Genomic DNA, 8,519 nt, shown 5'->3' with positions numbered 1-8,519 from the left:
GGAAGCGAAACAGCGTGAATGCGCCCACGAAATCGGCGTATTTTGAAGTGCCCGCCGGCGACCGTCGCACGAGTACGGTAAACCGCGTCAGCCGGGGCGTAGTTCGGGACGCCGACGAAAAAGTGGGAAGCGCAACTCGGATCTTCGCCGTTTTTGCAGGAGTGAGTGGCGGCCCTCCTGCGAGACCAAGAAGCATCGATTCGTGCACGAATTCGGCGCCTTTCGACGTGATCGCCGGCGACCGTCGCTCGAGTAGGGCAAACCGCGTCTGCCGGGGCGGGCTTCGGGACGCCGATGCGAAAGTGGGAAACGCTGCTCGGATGTTCGCCGTTTTTGGACGAGTGAGTGCTGGCACTCGGGCGAAGCCAAACGGGGCCGATTACGGCACGATATCGGCGTCTTTCGACGTGCCCGGCGGCGACCGTCGCACGAGTACGGTAAACCGCGTCAGCCCGGGCGGAGTTCGGGACGCCGATGCGAAAGTGGAGAACGCCGCTCGGATCTTCGCCGTTTTTGGAGGAGTGAGTGGCGGCACTCCGGAGAAGCCAAGGAGCGCCAATTAGCGCACGATATCGGCGTCTTTCGACGCGCTCGCCGGCGACCGTCGAACGAGTAGGGCAAACCGCGTCTGCCGGGGCGGGGTTTACGACGCCGACGCAAAAGTGGGAACCGCCGCTCGGATGTTGGCCGTTTTTGGCAGAGTGAGTGCTGGCACACCGGCGACGCGAAAGAGCGCGAAAGCGCCCACGAAAGTGGCGTATTTGGACGTGCTTGACGGCGACCGCTGCAGGAGTACGAAAAACCACGTCAGCCGGGGCGAGCGACCCACGGCGGTCTGGGTGCTTATCGCTGCTATTATAGGGGCACCCCGGCAGACGCAGAAAAAAAAAATTTTTTTTCGACCTTCTTTTTTGCTGGTCGAGCTCGGGTAACCCAGGTCGCAATGGGAGCCGCGCACGAAAGCGGCGTCGCGAGACGCGTTCGCGGTCGCTAGTCGCACGAGCTCGGCAACCGCGTCAGCCGGCGCGGAGTTCGGGATGCCGACGGCTAAGTGGGTACCGCTGCTCGGATGTTCGCCGTTTTTGGCCGAGTGAGTGCTGGCACTCCGGCGAAGCGAAACGGGGCCGATTCGGGCACGATATCGGCGTATTTCGACGTGCTCGCCGGCGACCGTCGCACGAGTACGGCAAAGCGCGTCTGCCGGGGCGAGGTTTGCGATGCCGACGAAAAAGTGGGAAGCGCCGCTCGGATCTTCGCCGTTTTTGCAGGAGTGAGTGGCGGCCCTCCTGCGAGACCAAGAAGCATCGACTCGCGCACGATATCGGTGTCTTTCGACGTGCCCGCCGGCCACCGCCGCACGAGTACGGCAAACCGCGTATGCCGGGGCGGGGTTGGCGACGCCGACGCAAAAGTGGGAACCGCCACTAGGATGTTCGCCGTTTTTGGCAGAGTGAGTGCTGGCACACCGGCGACGCGAAAGAGCGCGAAAGCGCCCACGAAAGTGGCGTATTTGGACGTGCTTGACGGCGACCGCTGCAGGAGTACGAAAAACCACGTCAGCCGGGGCGAGCGACCCACGGCGGTCTGGGTGCTTATCGCTGCTATTATAGGGGCACCCCGGCAGACGCAGAAAAAAAAAATTTTTTTTCGACCTTCTTTTTTGCTGGTCGAGCTCGGGTAACCCAGGTCGCAATGGGAGCCGCGCACGAAAGCGGCGTCGCGAGACGCGTTCGCGGTCGCTAGTCGCACGAGCTCGGCAACCGCGTCAGCCGGCGCGGAGTTCGGGATGCCGACGGCTAAGTGGGTACCGCTGCTCGGATGTTCGCCGTTTTTGGCCGAGTGAGTGCTGGCACTCCGGCGAAGCGAAACGGGGCCGATTCGGGCACGATATCGGCGTATTTCGACGTGCTCGCCGGCGACCGTCGCACGAGTACGGCAAAGCGCGTCTGCCGGGGCGAGGTTTGCGATGCCGACGAAAAAGTGGGAAGCGCCGCTCGGATCTTCGCCGTTTTTGCAGGAGTGAGTGGCGGCCCTCCTGCGAGACCAAGAAGCATCGACTCGCGCACGATATCGGTGTCTTTCGACGTGCCCGCCGGCCACCGCCGCACGAGTACGGCAAACCGCGTATGCCGGGGCGGGGTTGGCGACGCCGACGCAAAAGTGGGAACCGCCACTAGGATGTTCGCCGTTTTTGGCAGAGTGAGTGCTGGCACTCCGGCGAAGCGAAAGAGCGCGAATGCGCCCACGAAAGTGGCGTGTTTGGACGTGCTTGACGACGACCACCGCAGGAAAACGAAAAACCACGTCAGCCGGGGCGAGCGACCCATGGCGGTCTGGGTGCTTATCGCTGCTATTATAGGGGCACCCCGGCAGACGCAAAAAAAAAAAAAATTTTTTTTCGACATTCTTTCTTGCTCGTCGACCTCGGGTGACCCAGGTCGCAGTGGGAGCCGCGCACGAAAGCGGCGTCGCGAGACGGCTTCGCGGTCGCTAGTCGCACGAGCTCGGCAACCGCGTCTGCCGGGGCGGAGTTCGGGACGCCGACGGCTAAGTGGGAACCGCCGCTCGGATGTTCGCCGTTTGTGGCCGAGTGAGTGCTGGCACTCCGGCGAAGCCAAACGGGGCCGATTCCGGCACGATATCGGCGTCTTTCTACGTGCTCGCCGGCGACCGTCGCACGAGTACGGCAAAGTGCGTCTGCCGGGGCGGGGTTTGCGACGCGTACGCAATAGTGAGAACCGTCGCTCGGATGTTCGTCGTCTTTCGCCGAGCCAGTGCTGGCACTCCGGCGAAGCCGAACGGAGCCGATTCGGGCACGATATCGGCGTCTTTCCACGTGCTCGCCGGCGACCGTCGCACGAGTACGGTAAACCGCGTCAGCCGGGGCGGAGTTCGGGACGCCGATGCGAAAGTGGGAAGCGCCGCTCGGATCTTCGCCGTTTTTGGAGGAGTCAGTGGCGGCACTCCGGTGAAGCCAAGGTGCGCCAATTCGCGCACGATATCGGCGTCTTTCGACGTGCCCGCCGGCCACCGTCGCACGAGTACGGCAAACCTCGTCTGCCGGGGCGGGGTTTGCGACGCCGACGCAAAAGTGGGAACCGCCGCTCGGATGTTCGCCGTTTTTGGCAGAGTGAGTGCTGGCACTCCGGCGAAGCGAAAGAGCGTGAATGCGCCCACGAAAGTAGCGTATTTGGACGTGCTTGACGGCGACCGCCGCAGGAGTACGAAAAACCACGTCAGCCGGGGCGAGCGACCCACGGCGGTCTGGGTGCTTATCGCTGCTATTATAGGGGCACCCCGGCAGACGCAGAAAGAAAAAAAAAAAAAAATGGGGACATGGCGTGCGTCACCGTGCGGCTTCGCAGCGTTGCCGAAGTCGCCGAGCCCTTCGACTGAGCCGAACGGCGGACAGGGAACGTTGGTCGGCCGTTCTAACCTGTCGGTGCCACGCCGAGACGTCGTTAAGGAAAACCGCGTCGTGGGCCTCTACGACGCCGTCGAGTCGTTGTACGTTTGGTGTCCAGCGTGTCGGCGGCGAGTAGCGGACACGTCGTTCACGACTTCGGTCTTTCGCAGTCGACGCGAACTTGCGGAGAGTCGTGGTGCCTCACGTTTTCGGCAGAAACCGCGGCGGAATTTTCCCGTGCGTGCGCGCACGACCTCGGTGCTGTGCCGTCAGCGTAGTGTTGCACAAACTCGTGGCCTACCCAAGGTGCGGTACGTTTGCGGCCGTATCCTCGGTGGGAATTTCGTGAGTAGGGTCGCAAATTCTACGACCTCGGCGGGTTTGAGAGCGACGTAGACTTGTGGCACGCTCAACGTGCCACACGTTTCGGGGCACACCCGCGGTGAAATTTTCTCGAGTACGCTCGTATTAGTGCCCAAGGAGGTCTGGGTACTTATCGCTGCTATTATGTGGGGGTTCTCGTGAGCGGCGTACGCGAAAGCGACCGGGTGTCTGATATGCGGCGGGCTTCGGCCTCGTCAAGCGTGTCCTCGGGTCTGCTCCAGGGGAATCCACGGCAGTCGTCTGCAGCCTCATCCGCTTGATGCGTTAGGGGCTGGTTGTCGGACGGTGCCGTTTTACCACGATATCGAGGTGTGTTCCGTGTCGTCCTCGGGCGATTCAGATGCGAAAGCGCCGAAGACGCGGGCGTGACCCGTCGTCTGGCGGCTTTGCAGTCTCGGCTCCGTTGCTAGTTCCGGCCGGTCCACCGACAGTGCAGCGGGCTTGGGCAACCCGCACGGCGCGACCGAGTCGATGCAACGAAAAAGAGCGAGCATGAACGTGCTTCTTGCCGCACGGCTCCCACTCGTCTTTCGGGAAGGTTGTGCCGTAGCGAGCTCGAACGCCGTCATCTCGGAGTGCAAAATAAGCGTGTTGGGGCGCCTGAAGGTGGCCTCCGCCGCACACAGACTGCGTCCGGCCCGCCGAAGGCGAGGACGGACGCGCAGTCGAACGATTACCTGGTTGATCCTGCCAGTAATCATATGCTTGTCTCAAAGATTAAGCCATGCATGTCTAAGTACATGCCGAAATAAGGCGAAACCGCGAATGGCTCATTAAATCAGTTATGGTTCCTTAGATCGTTTCTTCCTACTTGGATAACTGTGGCAATTCTAGAGCTAATACATGCAGTGAGCCTGGAGCCCTTTGGGTAACGGGTGCTTTTATTAGACCAAGATCGATCGGGTTTCGGCCCGTATTGTGTGGTGACTCTGGATAACTTTGTGCTGATCGCATGGCCACGAGCCGGCGACGTTTCTTTCAAGTGTCTGCCTTATCAACTTTCGATGGTAGGTTACTTGCTTACCATGGTTGTTACGGGTAACGGAGAATCAGGGTTCGATTCCGGAGAGGGAGCCTGAGAAACGGCTACCACATCCAAGGAAGGCAGCAGGCGCGCAAATTACCCACTCCCGGCACGGGGAGGTAGTGACGAAAAATAACAATACGGGACTCTTTTGAGGCCCCGTAATTGAAATGAGTACACTCTAAATCCTTTAACGAGGATCAATTGGAGGGCAAGTCTGGTGCCAGCAGCCGCGGTAATTCCAGCTCCAATAGCGTATACTAAAGCTGCTGCGGTTAAAAAGCTCGTAGTTGGATCTCAGTTCCAGACGAGTAGTGCATCTACCCGATGCGACGGCTCGGACTGAACATCATGCCGGTTCTTTCTTGGTGCACTTCATTGTGTGCCTCGAGATGGCCGGTGCTTTTACTTTGAAAAAATTAGAGTGCTCAACGCAGGCGAGTCGCCTGAATAAACTTGCATGGAATAATAGAACAAGACCTCGTTTCTGTTCTGTTGGTTTTTGGAATACGAGGTAATGATTAAGAGGGACGGACGGGGGCATTCGTATTGCGGCGCTAGAGGTGAAATTCTTGGACCGTCGCAAGACGAACTACTGCGAAAGCATTTGCCAAGAATGTTTTCATTGATCAAGAACGAAAGTCAGAGGTTCGAAGGCGATCAGATACCGCCCTAGTTCTGACCATAAACGATGCCAACCAGCGATCCGCCTGAGTTACTCAAATGACTCGGCGGGCAGCTTCCGGGAAACCAAAGTATTTGGGTTCCGGGGGAAGTATGGTTGCAAAGCTGAAACTTAAAGGAATTGACGGAAGGGCACCACCAGGAGTGGAGCCTGCGGCTTAATTTGACTACTCAACACGGGAAAACTTACCCGGCCCGGACACTGGGAGGATTGACAGATTGAGAGCTCTTTCTTGATTCGGTGGATGGTGGTGCATGGCCGTTCTTAGTTGGTGGAGCGATTTGTCTGGTTAATTCCGATAACGAACGAGACTCTAGCCTATTAAATAGGTGCGGGGTTCCCAGCACCTTACAACCTTCTTAGAGGGACAAGCGGCTCCTAGCCGCACGAAACAGAGCAATAACAGGTCTGTGATGCCCTTAGATGTCCGGGGCCGCACGCGCGCTACACTGAAGGAAGCAGCGTGTCTTTATCCCTGTCTGAAAAGACTGGGTAACCCGTGGAACTTCTTTCGTGATTGGGATAGGGGCTTGCAATTGTTCCCCTTGAACGAGGAATTCCAGTAAGCGCGAGTCATAAGCTCGCGTTGATTACGTCCCTGCCCTTTGTACACACCGCCCGTCGCTACTACCGATTGAATGATTTAGTGAGGTCTTCGGACCGATGTCCGGCGCGGCCTTTCGGTTGCGCCGGTCTGTTGGAAAGATGACCAAACTTGATCATTTAGAGGAAGTAAAAGTCGTAACAAGGTTTCCGTAGGTGAACCTGCGGAAGGATCATTAACGGATTGTGAAGGGTGAGCGCCTCAGCTGCGTCTGCGCCCGACACTTTCTGCCGCTGACCCCGTTTGGACGCGGGGTCGGCTTTTCCCCACGGGGCTGCCTGAATGTGGAGCGGCACCCCGTGACAAATTGTTGCGCCCAGCGGACGCCAACACCGCGACCTTGGACGGTCGGCCAGGTGGCGGACGCGGGTACAAACGGCGCAACGCACTCATAGGTCGGCTTTCGACCCGCCACTGCACCGTGGCTCGAAGCGCTCGAAATGCGCGACCCGACCGCTGCGGGACCGCCTAGTACTGTAAACAGGAGCGGCGGAGCGCGAACGGCGAGTCGTGGTTACGTCGGTAGAAGGCGAGGCTGCGCGTTCCCGAAACGCCAGCCGAGTGCCCTCCCGACCGTTCGAGCGTGCAAGAACGAGACCCGACAATCGCGCGGCGACTGCCAAGTACGAGAGGAACGGCACAAGCGTCGGCGGTCGGTCAAGGAACTGGCGATGTGACGGGTCCGCTGTGCACCAGTGCATACCGTCCCGCCGTCCGCGGCAAGCGCCTCCGCGTCCTCGGGTGACGGAGGCTGCCGGTCGGTTCTTGCAGGCGAGGGATCTCGCTGGCACCGGTTCGCGTTGACGCGCGGCCGGTCATGGCACGGCGATGCGACGGCCGAGGTGCGCAGTACTCGATGGAGGAACCGCACGCTCCGATGACCGTCCCGCCCTCCGCGGCGTATGCGTACCGACCGTAATGGTTGCAGCAGCGCCGGCCGGCTTTTGAATTCGCCACACGAAACACGGTGCGAGATCGCGGTTAGGGGAGCGTCGACGTTGCCAGGCGTTTTGCTTGCTGCCGAGGGAAAGGCGGCACGGCCACGTCGCGCTCGTCGCGATTAGCGGGTCTGCGCGCTTTGGGAAGGTGCCGCAACGACTTGCCGAAAGAGGAAGCACGGAAGAACGAGGGACTTGGACGTCCCGACAATTGAACGCACTTGCGGCCAGGCCCTTGCTGGCTTCGTTCTTCCGCCTCGAGTAGGCTCGTACGCGGCTCCGGCGCCGAAAGTGGTCCTTGGCACCGACTTCGGTGGACGTGGGAAGTGCCGCGCAAGTACGGCGCGCCTGGCTCCACCTGTTGGCTAAAGTAGGCAGCCGGATCGGCATTTTGGTGTGCGGTGGCAAACCGTGGATGCGAAAAAAGCTTGTGCGATTTCGTGGAACAAAAAGCGGGGGTCCCCCTTTTTATGCGGAGGAGACCGACCCGCCTGCCGTGGTGAACCGCGACGCCACGGTAAAAACGGGAGAGGCTTGTCGATGGGACCGTGCATCCCGCGCTCCACGGAGGCCGGGAGGCGGCCGCCCGAGGAAATGTGTAGCCGTCGAGGCCCGCATCTGCGTGCACTCTTATCCAAATGGGTGTACCGCAGGCATTTTCTGGTTAGGCGGGCCAATGAGAGCGAGCACACAACGATACCTACGGGTCCGGCTTGGAGAACCGGCTTCGACGCCTCCCGAGTATTTATAGAGGGGTGGACCACGAAAGCACTCGCAAGTAGCGAAAGCGAAACGCCGTCCGAAACACACCGTTTGCTCGATTTGCGGCAGCCGAAAAAGGCGCGGCAGAGTTTTGGAGTCCAAGCGTGCGCTGAAAAGCGCCCTTCTTGGCCACTGTTTGGCCGAGTGCCAGAAACGTTTGGTTTTGACTGTACGGAATTGAACAAACACTTTTTCACGACTCTAAGCGGTGGATCACTCGGTTCTCGGGTCGATGAAGAACGCAGCCAGCTGCGAGACTTGGTGTGAATTGCAGGACACACTGAGCACTGATTCTTTGAACGCACATTGCGGCCTTGGGTCTTCCCTTGGCTTCGTCTGTCTGAGGGTCGGATCACATATCAAGAGAGCCTTCGGCGCACAAGGGAACGTGAGCCGTCGACTCGTTTTGACCGCGTCGGCAACACGGACAGCACGCTGAACACCTCACAGCGAGCGCCAACAGCGGCCACTCAAGGGCGAGACGGTGGCGACCGTCGTGCCAGAGCCCAACCGAAACGGGGGCGACCGACTGCATTGAGGATGTGGCACCTCGTTGAGACCGCCGCAGGACTTCGAGTCGGAAGGAAGCCTGCAGGGAAAGTGCGGTCGAGGTTGCGTACTCCTCTCTGCGACCGGGCGCGCAAGAGCTGCGAGAGCCACGGACGCGCAACTTTAACGCACGGTAAACACGAGGAGCGAAAGCCGGCCAGCAAAGC

At 59.9% G+C, this 8,519-nt stretch overlaps 2 non-coding genes across 2 annotated transcripts; both read left to right on the top strand.

Annotated features, from left to right (window-relative positions):
- The first annotated feature begins 4,464 nt into the window (after positions 1 to 4,464).
- On the top strand, positions 4,465 to 6,281 carry LOC142795872 (small subunit ribosomal RNA). Its single transcript, XR_012893372.1, has one exon. It is a non-coding gene; the product is annotated as a small subunit ribosomal RNA (ribosomal RNA).
- Positions 6,282 to 8,000: 1,719 nt separating this feature from the next.
- LOC142795870 (5.8S ribosomal RNA) lies at positions 8,001 to 8,153 on the top strand. Its single transcript, XR_012893370.1, has one exon. It is a non-coding gene; the product is annotated as a 5.8S ribosomal RNA (ribosomal RNA).
- The last annotated feature ends 366 nt before the right edge of the window (positions 8,154 to 8,519 follow it).

This window comes from Rhipicephalus microplus, unplaced genomic scaffold (assembly GCF_043290135.1).
Source record: "Rhipicephalus microplus isolate Deutch F79 unplaced genomic scaffold, USDA_Rmic scaffold_923, whole genome shotgun sequence".
Taxonomy (NCBI): domain Eukaryota; kingdom Metazoa; phylum Arthropoda; class Arachnida; order Ixodida; family Ixodidae; genus Rhipicephalus; species Rhipicephalus microplus.
The sequence above is the reverse complement of the archived record's forward strand: the minus strand, read 5'-3'. Positions and strand labels throughout refer to the sequence as shown.